Raw genomic sequence first — 19,453 nt, 5'->3', positions numbered from 1 at the left:
AGCCCCTGAAGATCAGAATTATCAACTGATACTTTGGCGATACAATTCCAGTGATAAAATTCGCACGTACAAGTTGAAAACAGTTACTTATGGTCTTTCCTCTGCTTCATTTTTAGCAACTCGATGTCTGAAGCAGGTAGCTTTAGAGTCTAAAGAGGAATCAGATGTATCTCGTATATTGCAAGAGGATATGTATATGGACGACTTATTGTCGGGTGCAAATACAGTTGATGATGCAGTATTTGTCTGCAAGAAAATATCTTCAATTTTACATGCACGTGGTTTTGATTTGAGGAAGTGGAATTCAAATTCTGTAGAACTCTTAACTGAATTTAAGGAACATTGTTCATTGAATTCTGATTTTCAGATATCTCCTAATTCGAGTTCGAAAGTCTTAGGACTTTTTTGGAATTCAACTACTGATACCTTCAGTTTTAAAGCTACACTGCATATCAACGCACCTATAACAAAAAGACGCGTATTAGCAGAATCTGCTCGCATTTTCGATCCTTTAGGTCTCTTATCTCCTTGCACTATATTGATTAAAATATTCTATCAAAAACTATGGTTAGTTAAAGGCGACTGGGATTCAGTTGTTCCCCAGCATATCTCAGATGACTGGTTTAAATTTCAAGAGACATTCAGTCAAATCAATAATTGTGAAATTCCGAGATGTGTCGTACTTACAACGGACGGTGTTATTCAACTACATGGATTTTCTGATGCATCTTCGCAGGCTTATGCAGCAGCCATTTACTGTCGCCAAAAATGCAATGGTACGGTTAAGGTTAATCTTTTGGTATCAAAGACTAAAGTCGCGCCTATAAAGCAAGATCCATTCCTCGATTAGAACTCTGTGCTGCGTATTTATTGACCAGATTAATGCGATCTCTATTGAACATTTTAAAGAAGTTTGATTTTGAAATCTTTGCGTGGACGGATTCCAAGGTAGTTCTGTCTTGGCTATCAGCTCATCCACGTAATTGTAAAACTTTTGTGGCAAACAGAACATCTCAAATCATAGAAGTGATACCTATTAAACATTGGAATCATGTTCCCTCTAAACAGAATCCTGCAGACATTGCTTCTCGTGGTATTGAACCTCAACTCCTACCAAATTGTACTTTGTGGTGGAATGGTCCACCTTGGTTGCGTCAGGAAGAGGAAAAATGGCCTAAATATGAATTAAAATCTGAAGATGATACTGAAGTAAAGGCCGAACAAAGATCTGGTCCTATTTTTATTTCTAATATACGTGAATCGAATGATTTATTAGCTAATTTGTTCGAGCATTATGCTTCGCGTTGTAAAATTGTTCGTATTCTGGCTTACTGCCAAAGATTTATTACTAATTGCAAGAAGCATCATGTTACTCAGAACATTTCACGTAGTGGCATTAACTCCAGCTGCCTTATGCCGCTAACATTTCTAGAGATTCGAGTAGCAAAATATTTCATTATTCGTTGGATTCAGAATCATCATTTCAAAGATGATTTACAATGTATTAAAGAAGAGAAACCTTTACCCAAGAAGAGCCAACTACGTTCTGTGTATCCATTCGTAGATAAAGATGGTCTCTTACGAGTGGGAGGACGTCTTCGAAATTCATCTTTAGCATTTAACATCAAACATCCTGTCATACTTCCTTCTCGACATAAATTTAGCGAATTACTAGTGAAAGAACTTCATATTACTTACCTTCATGCTGGTCCTTTTTTATTATCACACCTCATCAGACAATCTTACTGGATAATTGGAGGAAAGAAACTGATACGCAGTTGTGTCAACTATTGCTTAATATGTCATCGATTTAAAGCTGCTTCAAATCCGCAATTGATGGGTGACTTACCTGAACATTGTGTGACTTTGGAACGACCTTTTTACGCATCTGGTGTGGATTACGCTGGTCCTATTACCATGAAATTTAATGAGGGTCGTGGCTCTAAAACAACGAAAGGCTATATAGCTCTGTTTGTTTGCTTGTCGACTAAAGCTGTGCATATAGAAGCAGTCAGTGACCTGACGGCAGACTCGTTTATCGCTGCACTTAGACGTTTCATTTCCCGTCGCGGTGCACCACGGCACATTTACAGTGAACACGGTAACAATTTTGTGGGAGCATGCCGAAAACTACAAGAACTAAATCAGATTTGGTCTTCCTTGTATGCAACGGAATCGGTTTCCCGAGTACTAACTAAGTCATCTATTGAATGGCATATTATACGCCTGCTTCGCCCCACTTCGGAGGAATATGGGAAGCCGGCATTCGCTCAGCGAAATTTCATCTGAGAATAGTATTGAAAGAGACTCTTTTAACCTACGAAGAGTTGTCAACGCTACTTACCCAGATCGAGGCTATTTTGAATTCACGTCCACTTACTTACGTGAACGATACTGATATTGACTGTATTAATGTTTTAACCCCTTCTCATTTCATTACAGGTGCTACTTTAACTTCCTTTCCAGAGACCCAGATCATCGAAGATGGATCTCCACCGCTAGCTTGGCCTATAGGGCGGATCATCGATGTCCATCCGGGCAAGGACGGCTTAGCTCGCGTAGCCACTATCAAAACTAAAACTGGTGTTTTCAAAAGAGGAATTAATAAACTTTCACCGTTGCCTGTGTATCAGGACTAAACCTGATAGGGTGGGAGTATGTTCACTTCCACGCCTGTCGAATTAATTTCTACCTTTTCGTTGCCCTGCGTTGGCAACACGCTGTTGAGATTTGTCGTTCGTAGGATTCGGTCGCTAAAAGTGTAGCTGGCCTGTAACTGCTGTAATTCTTATTTTATGCTTATCTGTACTCCTGAATTATTACTAAATGTTTACGTGGGAATGTTATATTATTAAATGTATTCAGTTTGGTTGAAATAGACCGAGAGTGACTGAATTTATTAAGTATAATCAAAGTCGAAACTGCGTCATCCATGTCGGCGCCATTCTAATACGAGGTACGTAACATATCTAATTTCTGATAATTTATAATTCATAAGGATATTTGCTATACTTTTTCTCATTTTGGAGGAAAATTATGAGATATATTTCTAAAGCTACATTTTGCATAATTTATACAAAATACTTTTTAAAAAATTTTTATACCCTCTTTATTTTTTAAAAGGCAGATACTTCTTCAGGCTATTATATTATAAAACGATGACTTTAGATGCAGCTGTTTTGCCTAGCTGGGCCCAAGCTAATAATTCGTACGGAAATTCTTTATTCATTTAGTCTATCCAGTCTATCCTATATCTTATGATATTATCACTAAGCTCCATTCTTGATCCTTTTCAACGTTTTTTGAAAACGATTCAATGGTTTCTTATGTACATAAAAGGGAATTGACTATAAAATAATATGAATGATGATTAATTACTACACGACGACTATAAACATGTGTCTATAAACCACGTCATCGGCGACTTCGGTAAAAGCAAAGAAAAAAAAAATATTATGTGAAACACTACATGACTGCCTTGTACGTTCAATTAAATTACACACACCTTTGGTTACACTTCATTTACTATCTCTCAATGCAAGTTGAAAATGACATGAAAACTGCAAATTTTTAAATTAAATATTCCTATCAATATATAGAAATAAAACCCTTTTTTGTACGGGAGCCAAACTTCTTCTAACTTTATTTTACCACAACGAGTATGAAACATTCCCAAATATAAGTATAGGAACCAGAACACCACATTAAAATTTAGATTTCACTATTTGTTCAAAAACTAAATTGCTTTTATTTTAATCTGACATTGCTATATGATATTTATAATATAGCAATTTATATTTATATAAGTATGAATATTTTCGACATTTTAAAACACGTCTGTAACTGGAAGTATATGAATACAACCAACGAGTGTGAAAATAAAGACCAGGTAATATAAGTAGGATTTTATCGTTCAAAACAGCCAGATGGCGCTGCAAACTGTCGTAAAGAACTACACATTTCTGGCGAAGAGAAGCATATGGTGACGCCATTAAGATGAAAGACGCTTCCATGACACAACATTCTTATATGTGTATGTACTGTATGTATTATGAAACTTGTATGTATTATGAAACTTGTATGTATTATGGATAATGAATTATTATGAACTATGTAAGCACGTATTATGAAACAGGATCAATGCAAGCCCTTGTGGGGCCCACTAGGTGTTGCCCCGGATAGTTGCGGAGTCTGGACTAAACCCGAATAGTCTAAGTAAGCTGCACAGGTGTTCGGGCTCTGTTGTCAACTGTGTTAAAAGACGATAACTTCTCTACATTTGTAAATAATGTCCATCTATTTCCATCTACGAATATAATAATTTCATGGTGGGCAGCAACTATTCGTGTTTTCATTAAATATTTAAGTCAATTATAAATCGGTCTAATTTATTGACAGTTCCTAGATAGCCATCTCTGAAGTAAATTCGCAAAGCTCAAGAATAGTAAGTACCGATCACATACATATATATATCTGTTTCTTGCTCGGCCGATTACCATAAAAATATGAGCTGCAAAACCAGATGTTATAACAGTCCCATATACAAAGTTCCAATGCCTAACTGTTTTTGAGTTTACAGACATGTATACATAGGAAACTTCTTTTAAACTTAAAATTCTTGTGAGCGGACAGCTAAGCTTCTTGCGTTGCTACAGTTATGCAAGTGAGGTAACGATGCTATACTAAAGTGACTGCGACTGACCTCATGCAAACGACAGCAGCGCACCTAGTGGCGAAATTTGGATGGTAGGCATTGCAAATCGAAAATGAAAAGATATAAAGCAAAATTTCCAATTAGAAAGTTTTAGAATATCAATTAAATAGTACCAAATGGCATTTGGTTCACATTGATAACATAAATTGCCGCCTATATACATAAAGATGCCCGCAATTGATGCGCGATGATTCTATTCTGCATATTTACATTTGGAAAATGTAGCAGTGTGCAGTTGCAGATTGTGACGTTGTACTGTACTGTAACATCTGTAAAACGTTTATTTCGAATGCTTTTAAAATTTTAGTTTAAATGGTGTTCTTAATAACCACAAAATGGAGTGCATCTATTGTGGACATATTCGGGTATACAGGCGACAGTTTATCGTAACGGTGTGAATAAATTCCGTTTTGTAGAAATTAATTGATGCTCTAACAGTTTCTAATTAGAAAGTTTGCTACATCTCTTTTCGTTTCCGATTTGCAACATTATCTTCCAAATTTCACCACTAGGGGCGCTGCTGTCGTTTGCATTAGGTCGAAGCGTAGTCGCTTTACTAAACCGGTACCTCACTTGCATAGCTGTAGCTCTCTCCGGTCACAAGAGTTTTTAGATTAAAGGGACTTTCACCCCGTATATAAGGGCATTTTAGGGTGCTGTCTCATGTACGTATGCGCAAAAAATTTTCTTTTGAATCCATTTTACACTCTGTTTTGGAGAAAACGATCTTTTGTTCTGTCCATAGGTACAGATGTCACTCAAAAAAAATCGTCCAAATGGATTCGAGGCGGTCAAAATGGATATTTCTTTTGAAGTATGACATTCTAAATTTTTTCGTGATTACAGTACTTCCTTTACTTAGAAGAAGCATATGTTGCTATATATACTTGGTACAAGAAAGTAAGAATGGGTGCTTGTGTTTACAACCTGTACATACTGAGAATGGATTAACTTACCATGAATACTAGTAATTGAGGAGGTCTGAAGGAACGAATTAAGCTAACCCATATTTCATTCTCCTTATTTACTTGTTAATAATAAATACTTTAACGGTACTGAAATAAAAAAAAATGGTTAAAATCATTTCTCTTACTTTCAGTCCTTCTAGAAGCATAATTAATTGTCATATGAAAGAAATTATACTAAGATCTACTGTATCCATTACAGTTCACTACATAATTTCTCTTGCACCTTAGTAATTGTTAACTGGAGCCGTTGGTTAGAGTAGTGCAATTAAAAAAGAAATACTTTTGTTTTATTATCAAAATTATGAAATATTTTCATGGAATTACACTAGCTGAACCTCATGAATTATGTTGACGCTACTCATCAAAATCATTATATATATATACCCACACCCATATATACTCTAGCTATATTAATTTGAGCTCGCAAGCAGTTTATTTTGTAAAAAAAATTAACACTGTGAAATTAGCTGAGAGTATGTTAAAAATACTATAATAATTTCAGCTAATTTACAGGTTATTTATTATGTATAAATATACTAACAGCATCATTTTTAATACGTGCCAAAATTTAAAGAAAATGATAATGCACATTAAAATGATCTTTCGAGTTCTCCTCGTATTTTGATAGCATTTAAATGTTTTCCATGTTTTTGACATATAACGTACAATTTCACAGACAAAATAATTTAAATAAAGACAGCACATTAGTTTATATTTTTGAATAAATTTTATTTAATTAGAAAGTTATTATTATTTTTTACATACAAACACAATCTACATTCAATTTTGACATTTCAAGTAAAAGCAAATCCTTATGATCCATCATAGGTTAAAACTTTGCACAACCAATGTTACAAAATGAGCAATAAATGAAAGTAAAAAACAGCAATATGATGAAAAGCACTCATCGTATCAATGAATAAATACTGAGATATGTTAATTTAAGTAACTATAAGCCATTTTGTGTTTAACATTTTTATTTTATATAAAACTTTATAAGCTCTTCTTAAAACGTGCGTAATTAGTACATCAGCGTATTCAGAAATCATTCACTTTGTATATCAAAAGAAATAAGAAAGAATATCTTGTTATACAAATGTTGAGAATTCTAAGCATGTGGTAACGGCTGTGCTGCTTACGTTGAAATTAAAAAGATTGTTTACAGTGATTAACGTACATTACACAAAGACATTGTTTGACATTGTTAGCTATGCATATATTTATGAAATAAGCATTTTATTAAATATCAGTACAACAAACAACAATACATTGCAATAAAATTGTAATTATGAATGTGAATGTTTATGCTAAGGTTCATGATTCGTATACTCCGACACCTCGCAGAAAGCTTGGTGTTCCTTTTCATTTTATGACTGTAGTAAGGTATATAATGCGTAAATTAAAATTAAAGAAATTTCATTATTAGTCCAAAGGAGCGTTAGCTCAGAAAAGCTGTAAATTTCGTTTTGGTGCTTTGCGTTGGTTCACTATAAAACAGCGTTTCACTTTTCAAACTGTTGCTACCAAATATTAGAGACTGGCACTATATTTTAAGAAATTAAATAATGAAGAGTGTGCATGAATGTATGTATGTTTCTCGCAATGTGAGGAAACAACGGTACCTAGAGACATCAAATTCTGAATAACGTAGTCCTCCACTCGAATATGGGCATCTGGACGACCAAATTTGGAATTTGTTTTATTATCGATTTCATACTTTGGAGTACTTTAGCGAATTTTTGATTAACAATTCAAAGATTTCAAAGCGTGTTATTAACATCGCGTGCATCTTCAAGCACAGATATTGTATGCGCGAGGTTTCTTTTTTTATGATATTGCTGTTGAACTGTATTTTATGGTTTAAGTTTAAAGAATATGACAGTTAATACATAAGGGTAACACACAAAACTTTGGAAAAACGCTCCTTTGGTCGTAATATAAAATCTGAAAGCTTTCAGATTTTAATTTTTATTGTAAATTAAAGTCTGTTAAATGAGATAAATGTTGTACTATTTAAATAAAAGCATTGTTTTTAAATTTAATTCATCTTATATGCTACAAATGTGTAACAAATTTTATTTTTAAAACTTACTGCTCTTTTAATTCTGCTCTAGAGTTATCATTTTATTTTGAATTCACCAGCATGTATGTTTAACAACAAGAGGCTGCAATAAATCACTTATAATTATGTCACATATATTAACGCACTATAATGTCAAACGTAGTTTATTCATTTTCATGACATTAATTTGTAGGGTTTATATTTATTTTAACTAACATTTATTTTAAGTTTAAACTACCTTTCCTGTCAAGCCTTACTTTCCCCTGGAACTGCCAATGCCAGAGTATGTAAATTTTAGTAGAATGCGCAAGGATTCAAATTATCAGCGGAAGTATTCTGAGTTAAATAGAAAGGAAACGAGTTCAAGGTGTGCTGTTCTTACTTCACGAGCGCGGAGGTAGTTAGCCAGAAATTGAAGAACCCCGCGTTTCGGCCTGTGTGCTTGCCTGGAAGTATTGTTAATCGTTCAACGTGATCTTCAAGTTTGCTGAATTAGCAGCGGTATTGTAAAACGCGGTGAGGTTAGTTACTTTTAGAGAGCCTCGTAGTTAGAGTCTTGTCTTTAGTTTCTTTTCAGGTTATTATTTTTATTTGACCGCCGAGTTGGCGCAGTTTGTGAGCGTCAAGAGCACGCACTTGTAATTTATTACGTTGAATAAAAAGGGACTTAAACCCTTAACAAGACTCTGTCTTTTATCCAGTTTCAACAGTCACCTCTTGGTTGCGTGCAAGTTGGAGGCGCGCAACGCTACATTGGCGCCCGAACACTTATCGAACTGAAATGGCCGAAAATTGGATGGAAACCGCTGGACAACACCAAGAAATAACAAGCCAATTGGAAGGATTTGGATACCTGGTCCAGACTTTGAGAGCGTCAATCAAGCCAAACGTCAATTTCGACGGAAAAAATTCGGTGGCGATATTTCTAGAAGGCCTAGAAAATCACTTTCAGCTCTACCCTGTGCCGGAAAGACAAAAAGTTGCCATCGCCACATCCGCACTAAAAGGACAGGCCGCGCTATGGTGGAAAATATAGGCAAATTTTTATTAGGGGAATTTGGAAGCCATTCAAAAAATCGTTAGTAAAGGCCTTCCCCATAGTGAAAGATCGAGCAAGGCTGGAAGCCGAACTATATAGTTTCTATCAACGGGATATAGAAGATTTGACGGACTTTATTCTACGGAAAATTAAGCTGACGGATATGCTGTATGGGAAGAAACCCGATGCGGAAATTATTGAAATAATCTTACCAAGATTGTTACCCGCTGTTCAAGACTACTTCGAAATTAGAAACCCAAGCACATTGCAGGAGCTCTTCGAATTGGCGGTGAAGTTTCAAAATCGCAGAATAGCGGAAAAAGCTAGAGGGGCAACGTATTCTCAAAGTACCCGAAGGAAATCTTCAAATGAGGAAGCCAGAAATGGAAATCGCTCTTATGGGGGAAAGAGCTATCAAGCTAACTCATCGAAACTCGAAGGTCAAGGCCCAAAAAGAAAATTCTAAGATAAACATCCTCGTACCCAGAAGGCACAACTTGAAAGCTTTAAACGAGTAGAGGGGCCTGTGAAAGGGAGGGTCCAGACCCCGGAAGTTTTAAAAAAACCCTCAAAAAGACATTTAAATACGGTCATCGTAAAAAACTCACATCTACCAATTATACAAGTCCTGGTTGGCGATGTACCAGTAGAAGCCCTCATCGATACAGGAGCAGAAGGAAATTTTATGAGCGAAAATTTCTTCAAAAAGAATTTTTATAGGGTACGATTATTTAAAACCAAAAATACGGAAATTATAGCGGCGCAAGGAAAAACATGTCACTGCATCGGGAAATTATCATTAAACATACAGGTAAAAGAGGAAAGCCTCAAAGTATTAATTTTTGTCGTGAAAAATCTGAAAAATTCTCTTATTTTAGGTATGGAGTTTTTAAGGGCCGCGAGGGCCAAATTGAATTTTCAAGACAGTTCCGTGGTACTGGAGATGGACCAGAGGGTGGTGGAACCTGTGGAGACACCGCAAGTGGACCTTAGCCATCTGAATGACCATGAAAGGCAAGCCATCCAGCAAGTGGTGAGTAATTTTGCTAACTTGTTTTCAGAAAAACCGGGAAATTGTCAGATAGTTACGCATAAGATACAAGTAACTGCCGAAAAACCTTGTAGGACTAAACCTTATTGGTACGACAAACAAAAAGACGTAATCATCGCAGAACATATTCAGGAGATCTTAAAAAATAAAATAATAACGCCCATAAATAATGAGTACGCGAGTCCAGTCGTACTACGTAGGAAAAAGAACGAGTTTCCTCCTTCGGATAAAAGGGCTTGGAGGTTTGCTATCTATTACAGAAAACTAAATAGTATTACTAAATTTCCAGTTTACCCTTTGCCGGTTATAGAGGAAATCATTAGACAGATCAAATCGACAAGATACATGTCTACTTTGGACTTAACGTCTGGCTACTATCAAATAGCTATGAGACCCGAAGACGTACATAAAACCGAGTTTATAACAAAATCGGGCACTTATGCATTTTTACGCATGCCCTTTGGGTTGTGTGGGGCCCCATCAACATTCCAGAGAGCTATGGACATTGTTCTAAAGCCTGTCCTAGGAAAATCAACTTTAATTTATCTAGATGATATAATTATAACGAGTAGTACGTTGGAACAACACATTAATGATCTAGAACAAGTTTTTAAATTATTAAAAGAGGCCGGTCTTACAATTAACGCCTCAAAATGCAAGTTCGCAACTAAAGAACTTAAATATCTCGGTTATAAAATTTCGCAAAAGGGTATAGAAACGCAAGATTCAAAAATAAAAGCCATCAAGAATTTCCCACCGCCCAACACCGCCAAGAAACTTTCTTCTTTCCTTGGGTTGTGTTCTTACTATCGGTCTTTCATAAAAGATTTCGCTAATATTGTTGAACCACTCTTAGTAATCAAAAGAAAGAAAGGTAAATTTACGTGGACAGCGGAAGCAAACACAGCTTTTGAAAGATTAAAAGAAGCGCTCATCAATGCCCCTGTTTTAAAATTCCCGGAGGGGGACGAAAACCTGGAAATTGCAGCAGATGCGTCAGACTATGCGGTGGGTGCGGTTCTTATGCAAAATAGCCATCCTCTGGCATTTTTTAGTAAAACGTTGAATCAGACACAAAGGAATTATACAGCTACAGAAAGAGAAACATTAGCCGTATTAATGGCTGTACACAAATTTCGAGTTTATTTCGGCAAATCGCCAGTAACAGTCTTTTCGGATCATGCGGCTGTTGGTAGACTTTACTCGGGAAAAAACCTAACGCCCAGGTTAATAAGATGGGCTTTAAAACTCCAAGAATATAATATCACAATAAAATATAAACCGGGTAAGGAAAACAATGTAGCTGACGCACTTTCTCGTATAAAACTGGACGATGAAGGAAATGAACTTAAATGCGCTGTGTTGACTTCAAAAATTTTAGATTCTAGAGATACGGTTATTACTGAACTGAAAGCTGATCCTGAATTTGGAAATATATATGCTTATTTGAAAGACCCCGAAAGCTTTGAGCATACAGATATCGATGCGATAAGAAATAGAGCAAAAAACTATGAAATAATAGATAATTTATTATTCTATACGAAAACAACAAACGAAAATCTTGAGTATAAGCCAGTCATCCCAGCCTCGCTTCGATTAAGCATTTTGAAGGAGTTGCACGAAGAAAAAACAGCGGGCCACCTAGGGGTCAGAAAGACTATAAAAAGGGTACGCGAGGCGGTATATTTCCCGCAATTATACAAAATAGTAACGGCGTATGTCAGGTCCTGCAATCAATGTCAGTTAATAAATGATATTAATTACAGCCCGGCCGGGTACTTAAATAGCATTCGCGCTACGTTTCCGAATGAAATTTTAGGCATAGATCTCCATGATCCCTTTCCCCAGAGCGAGTTAAATAAAAATCGTTTTCTTTTAGTAATAGTAGATCATTTTTCAAAATGGATAGAAATAGTTCCACTTAAACGCCCGTCAGCCAAAACAGTCGCAGATGCATTCTTACACAGATACATTTTAAAATACGGTGCACCGATAAAAGTCATTAGCGATAACGGAAAACAATTCATTAGTCAAATATTTGAAAACATATGCAATGGACTTGGCATACGCCATATCAAAATGGTTCCGTATAGACCACAGGCAAACATAGCAGAAACAGTGAATAAAAACATAGTAAAAATAATTCGCAGTTACGTGAGCACACATCACAAGCGCTGGGATGGCTACATAAATGAATTAGCTTATGCTTTAAGAACGGAAAATCACGATACTACGGGAAAAACCCCAGCAGAATTATTTTTAGGCAGAAAGTTAATTACGCCTTTAGATAAATTATTCTTTGTGCAACAAAGAGAGCAAGAGTTTAAACAGAATAATGTGCAAAACCTGATTGATCAGGCGCTTAAAAGCTCGGATACGGCAAGAAATAAGCAAAAAACATATTATGATAGAAAACGCCGTGAAGCAGATTTTAAATTTGGGGATAAAGTATTGAAGCGGAAATTTTCTTTATCAAGTGCCCCAGACAATTTTACGGCAAAGCTAGCTCCAAAATTTGAAGGCCCCTATGTAATTCAGGAAATCAAAGGTGTCGTATTATATCTTAAGAACGAGAGAGGGGAGATCTGTAAAGCAAGTCCCGACCAGGTGAAAAAATACTATAATCCAAATGATTTTGAAATCCTTAAAAGTTTCTTGCAGGACTCAAGTCTAAACGAAGTAGAAGGTCCAGAGATAACAACAACTGTTCCACCATCCAAGAAGCAGAGAACTGAAGAGCGACCTAGCCCTTCTACAACCCGGACGACGGTATAAAAAAGAAAAAAGAAAAACTTTCAAGCTCCAGCATTTAAGAAAAACAAGAATACAGATGCACCGCGTAAAGAAACCGTGGTAAAGAGCAAAACACCACCTACAACGGATCGCAGGAGAAATTATACATCAAGGAGAACGCGCCTAGGGCCAGAGAGTCAGGTGCCAGCAAGGCCGCCGTTCCGGAAACTGAAACGGCAACAGGAGGAACAAAAATACCAGGAACAGAAGAAATTCAAGAAGGACTCCAGGCCGGAGGACGTCAAGACCAGCCGTCCCATGGAAAAGCGGAAACGACAACAGCCCGACGATTACTCCGCCAAGAGGCCAGCATGCAGAGGACGCAAAAGAAAAACTAATGTGGACGACACTCGGAGGTCAGTAAGGAGAAGATTGACGTCCATGAAACCTATAACTTGGGAACAATATTGCCACAAAAGAATGACGGAGTTTCAAGCATCGAAAACTCAAAGATAAGTTAAAATCTTCTATAAATTTTTTTTTTCTCTTTTGTTCCGAAATGTTATGCATAAGTACGAAGTTCTATTTTTTGACGAAAGTCAATATGTCTCGGTTGAGACTTTGTTTTGTTTTATTTTATTTAGCTAAGGCGAAAGTATTATTTTCTTTAAATATAAAAGCTAAGAACAAGCATTTTCTGTTGGTCGAAAGACTAATTCTGTTATGTTAAAGCCAAAATTTGGCCGAAGATAAAAATAACTTCGTATTCTTGTATTAATAAGAATTTTAGTTTCAGTGCCTCCAGCTTGGTGAAGAATGAGTAAAGTAAAAATTTATTTTCTCTTATTCATTTTATGGTAAATTGTAAAAATCATATGTATTAAAATTTTGTAAATGTACATAAATACTTGAATGTTATGTAAAAGTAGAATTTAGTCTAGAAGCATAAAATTTTAGATGCTAAAAGTAAAATGCTCAAAAGGAATGAATTCAAAATTTAAGTATTAAACTGTAGATAAAGTCATGCTTTAGAGCGAAAGCCTGCATGTTTAAAGATGAATGAGGGAGAAGTTAGAATGAATGTGTTTTGTAGGGTTCTCCACCTACACTTGAATTTTTAAGAATGTTAAAGTAGCTCATTGAGTTGTAGAATGTCGAGTAAGGTGTGTCTATTTGGTCGTTGAATTCTAACAAATCATGGTGGTTAGGGGGAGTGTTGTAAGACTAAAACACGAATATTCCCGTTTGATACCACACATGGTGGAGAGCCAGGGTAAAGTTAAATTAATGCTTGAAAAATTGAATGAATGTGAATTAAGAAATAACTAAGGAAAACGAATCGTTTAAAAACAAAAATTTATTGTGTCAAGAAAGTGTAAATTATAATGTATTTAGAAAGATACTGATACTTATTCCTTCCAGATGCTGGAAGGAAAAGACCAAGATTGATTGATAAGTCCAGGAAAAGTTGCTGTAAGAAGAGAGAGTTATAAGTATACACAGAATTTTAGTATACAATTTGTTACATAAGTTTTTTTTTTTTTTTTTTTTTTTTTTTTTGTGTAAACGAGGTTCTCGGGAGTTAGTTCAGAATTATAGAAACTTACAACAGGTCGTTTGTAGGACCTGCTTCCAAGTTTTCCAAATTCTCGCAGCGGCAAATGTAGGGTTTATATTTATTTTAACTAACATTTATTTTAAGTTTAAACTACCTTTCCTGTCAAGCCTTACTTTCCCCTGGAACTGCCAATGCCAGAGTATGTAAATTTTAGTAGAACGCGCAAGGATTCAAATTATAAGCGGAAGTATTCTGAGTTAAATAGAAAGGAAACGAGTTCAAGGTGTGCTGTTCTTACTTCACGAGCGCGGAGGTAGTTATCCAGAAATTGAAGAACCCCGCGTTTCGGCCTGTGTGCTTGCCTGGAAGTATTGTTAATCGTTCAACGTGATCTTCAAGTTTGCTGAATTAGCAGCGGTATTGTAAAACGCGGTGAGGTTAGTTACTTTTAGAGAGCCTCGTAGTTAGAGTCTTGTCTTTAGTTTCTTTTCAGGTTATTATTTTTATTTGACCGCCGAGTTGGCGCAGTTTGTGAGCGTCAAGAGCACGCACTTGTAATTTATTACGTTGAATAAAAAGGGATTTAAACCCTTAACAAGACTCTGTCTTTTATCCAATTTCAACAGTCACCTCTTGGTTGCGTGCAAGTTGGAGGCGCGCAACGCTACAAATTAAATGTAAAATGTTCAGTGGTGGAAAGAAAAATTCTGATTTTTTTCGCATACATATGACAGCTTTAAATAAAACTATCCTTCACCCTAAATAAATAAATCTTACAGCTTTGTAATGTTCAGAAGATTTGCTGCAAGAAAATTATCTTTTTAATGTATTCATATGCGAAACGCCCTGCCATACGTATTGTCATGGACGAGGAAAATCTCAAAATTATCAATCCTTTAGCAGAAATAATTTATAAATAAATAGAATTACCAAGTAATTTCTCACAGGATGCATATTACATCTCTGTAATTACAGGTTTTTTTTTTAATTCGCATATTCTAAGCATCTATGAAATTACAAATAAAATGTATTTTTTATTAAAAAAATAAGAAAAGGAACAAAATTATCCTAGCCTCCAGAGGTAAATGAATGCCAATTTAATTTAATTGAGGGTCAGTAAATAGTAAAAATTACATTCAGCAGAGTTTAGCTGATTTTAAATATCTCATTATTTAAAACATAAGTGTTACCTATTAAATATGCCCTTATTCGGATGTTTAATAATTAAATTTTCTGTATAACTTTAAATAATACAAATTAGTTTTTGAAAATAATTTGACATTTAATTTGATGTAGGATTATAGAGTTTATGAAATTTTCATATAATGTATGTATCTCGTGCAAAGCGATTTGCATTTAACATCCTTACCTGGTGAAGAATAGAAATTAGCGAGAAATACCTTTATCTAGAGCAACGGTCGCCATCCTGTGGTCCGTGAAACTTTTTGATTGCCCGCAGAACAATTGGGACATTATTTATATTTTATGAAGATTCAGTTAAAACAAATGACGAGTAACAGAACATATTATGGAGTCTGGATTATACTTTTAATCCAGACTCCATAATAAGTTTAGCTACAACTTTTAGCGAAATTCCTTCTGAATTTAGCAACTTTTTAGTTACTTTTGCAGATGTATCTAGCGACATTTGAAAGTGAGAGTTGGCATCCATGGATATGCTGCGGTTATCAATAATAGCACGAACTGGAATTATTTTTCCTTTTTAACTAAAAAAATATGCTATTGCAGTCGTTAATAACACAGCTTTTTTCCGTGTCAATAGGCAACTTAATGGATTTTTATGAGCACCATCTGCATTTTTGTTTATAAGTGCATCACTGGAAGTTTCCGTTTTTTTTTTTTTTTATTTGTTTTGTCTAACTGTTGATCGATTGCGCCATTGCTGAGTAAGCGGTGATTATTATGTTTACAATAATTAAAAATTAACGGCATAACACTTTCAGTTTATTCATATTGCTTTGCGTTTGCCGGTTTGTTCTTGCTTTTCGTGAAGCTTCTTTTCAGTGATATGGAAATGAGAAGCTTTCTGTACAAAAATGTACGATTTTTGAACTTTTCATATAATTTTTCAATGTGAACAAAATATGTGTATCAGTGAGATAATAGTGTTTTAATTGTTACTCATTATCAGGGGCGTAGCCTGAATTTCCATAAAGGTATGCTGCTGAACACCAAATGTTTCGAAAATTATATTAACAAATGAAAATTAGAATTACATGTATTGGAAAATTGAATATTGTTTTTGCGTATTAATATGTTGTTTTCAAGGTCTGATTTAAGGGATTTCTTTAAATTCATATTACTGGTCCACCAAATATAAAATTATATAGGTAGTGGTCCGTAAAGTTCTAAGGATTGGCAACCGCTGATCTAGAGAATACTTGATATTTTCGAACCGCTTAATCTGATTCTAGATACTAGTATATGTTGCAATGATCTTAAATTAAACACCTTCATATACAAAACTTTGTTCACTGCCATTTTATCCAAAGCTGGTAACGCTTTTCTCATTTTTCAATGAAGATTTTTTTTTTGTGTGCTTGTTCGGTTACTCAAAAGTTCCAAAGGTAACAGGTAAAATATTTTTGAAAGATAAAATTAACTGAACAAATATATATATATATATATATACAGAAGGCAATTATTTATAATTAGAAATTTTTTTATCGTCTCCAAGAAACAGAAATTCAATAAAACTATTATTAAATATTTAGTCAGTATTTTAATGAGTATTTTAAATTAGTATTTTCTAGACCTCTATTGAAGAAACTTTAATCACAAAAACAATTGGCGAACTGAATATAGAGCGCAACCATCATTTCGTCGTAAATGGTACAGATAAGAATATACAACAAAAAAAAAAAAAAAAAAAAATCTAATGGTGTAAAATAATCTTATTATTTTATTAAAACAAAAAAAAATCTAATGGTGTAAAATAATCTTATTAAATTTTTTAAATTTACTTATAAAGAAATATTTTCGATTAACATCGTTAGCTGTTCTGTTATAATATTTTTTATGGTATAATAATAATAATTATTTTCAACGGTAAATTAATAATATCATCTTTGGGAGTTCTTACAGACTAGCCGCATAAATGTTTTGATTAGCTCTGCATTGCCAGAAAGTGTTGACTACACCTTAATAAAAGATAGCAATAGAGGCACAAAGTTAGAGGTTGAGAAATCTGTCAATTGATATGGTAATGGCGTGAAGGATCTGTGTCTAGTTGCTATTCAAAAAACAATATTCCACTAATAGTAGAAAGGTGCTTTAATATGTTCGTATTGTGACACGAACTGCGCTAAGCTGGATGTCACTTTATGCGTTGCTTCTAAAAGGAATATGTTAACCCCTTTTAACTGCTAAAATCAAATATTGCATATTTCATGCAACTAACATAACACTATTTTGAATATTGGAATGAGAAATATAATGGAACCGAGAAATATAATGCTGTTTCACTTTTCTTTGGTTTACATGATGACAGGCATAATATTTCTCGTTGCTGCTTAAAAGTATGCCGTTGAAGCTGAGATTTCCTTAACTGGGATTTATTTTAATTCTTTCAGAAATATATAACATATTAAAATGAACATATTTGCTCAAAAACAATTCTTAGGAAATAAACAACTTTAACATCAAACAATTTAATTTTATTCCTTAAGAGGATTTTCTCAATGTTGTTGAAAGTAATTCTTCTATTCCTTTTCACAAAATCTCTTCTTGTTTAAATTTATTTTGCTTCCGTTTAGAAGGAAGTAATTAAACTTGTTTATGTTTACATATGTTAAAGTTTGCATTTGGGAAAGTAAATATAGCTTGGATAAATAATTTAAAGCAACAATAATAATGAACCTGCCCTTTATGTAAAACTAAAAATGAATTTTTTCCTGTCAGCTTTGAACTAATCTTGGAACAACAAACATTTTAAAAGCTTCTTTTCCAAATTAATTAGCCGTTATTTTTTATACCAAAGAGAAAATTATTTTGGAATAAAAGAAATTAGGAAAATCTATGCTGGATGTCGATTATAGGAAAAAAAAAATACTTAATAAAAGAAAAATAAACTGTTAAATAATTGGTTTTTGCATAACTTATGGAACTTATAAAATATTAAAAAATAACTAATTTTATATTACCCAATTATTTAATTGTTCTAGCATTTAGGTAATCTATATATAAAGAAGAATGTCGGTTTGTGTATTTGTTTGCAATTAACTCAGCCACTACTACAGTCATCGCCACCAAACTTTTTACAATTCTTTTATGGGTTCTGGCAAAGTTCGACGTCCGCTTTTTCCGATTGAAAACTCTAATTTTCGCCCTCATTTTTCCGAGTGGCAACAGTCTCGCCCGCTGGAGATAAAAATTCGCTTTATTTCGAGAAGTATTGCCACTGCTCGCTTTCAAATCGTAGAGTTTGTTAATAAAAAATTTGTATGTTTTACCATGAAATAAAAATAGAATTGCTAAACATTAAATACATTTTCCCAATTCCAAATATTCGTGGGAAGCCATTTCAACTATTGTCATCTTGGCACGGCTTTAATCAACCGTAATATTAATTAAAAACTCTGAAAGCAGTAGTTTTTGCACTCATTTTTCCCAGTGGCAACAGTCTCTCGCGTTGGAGATAAAAATGTTTTATTTCGAAAAGTGTTGCTACTGCTTGCTTTCAAAACGTAGAGTTTGTTAATCAAAGATGTGTAAGTTTTACAAAAGTGTTGACTACTAAATTACTAGTTTTACAAAATCTATATATATAAAGAAAAATGTCTGTTTGTGTGTGTGTTTGTTTGTTCACGTTATTGATTTCTGTCAATTGTGACCAATTTTTTGCCACATTTAATCGACTAAAATTGAATATAGGTGAAATATTGGATGGAACTTTAGCTTTTACTAACCATTTGATTAAAAAGAAGAAATCATTATAAACTGCGTGTTATTGTTGCTGATCTAATGAGAGAGAACTAGTTTATTTTTCTTTCGGAATATTTTATCTGGGTTTCATATCGCATCAAACTGAAAATGTGTGACTATGAATCGTATATTTTGCATCGCTATTAGAGAAGGATTACAGCGGTATTGTTCTCTCTGTTGTTAGATACAGTGCTCTCAATCTAACATAACTGGCATCTAGTACTTCCGATAGTATAGTGTGAAATTTGCATCAAAATTTTGTTTTAAAATTTTCTCAAACTCTGCAAATATCTTCATTACATTTTATGTTATGGCTTGTTCGACATAAATTTCATTCAAGTATTTCATACAATTCATATGAAAAACTAAAAACTACAATAATAA

This window comes from Stegodyphus dumicola, chromosome 3 (assembly GCF_044657685.1).
Source record: "Stegodyphus dumicola isolate Sdum_Otavi_A_Nest chromosome 3, ASM4465768v1".
Lineage (NCBI taxonomy): Eukaryota > Metazoa > Arthropoda > Arachnida > Araneae > Eresidae > Stegodyphus > Stegodyphus dumicola.
Note: the sequence above shows the minus strand (reverse complement) of the source record.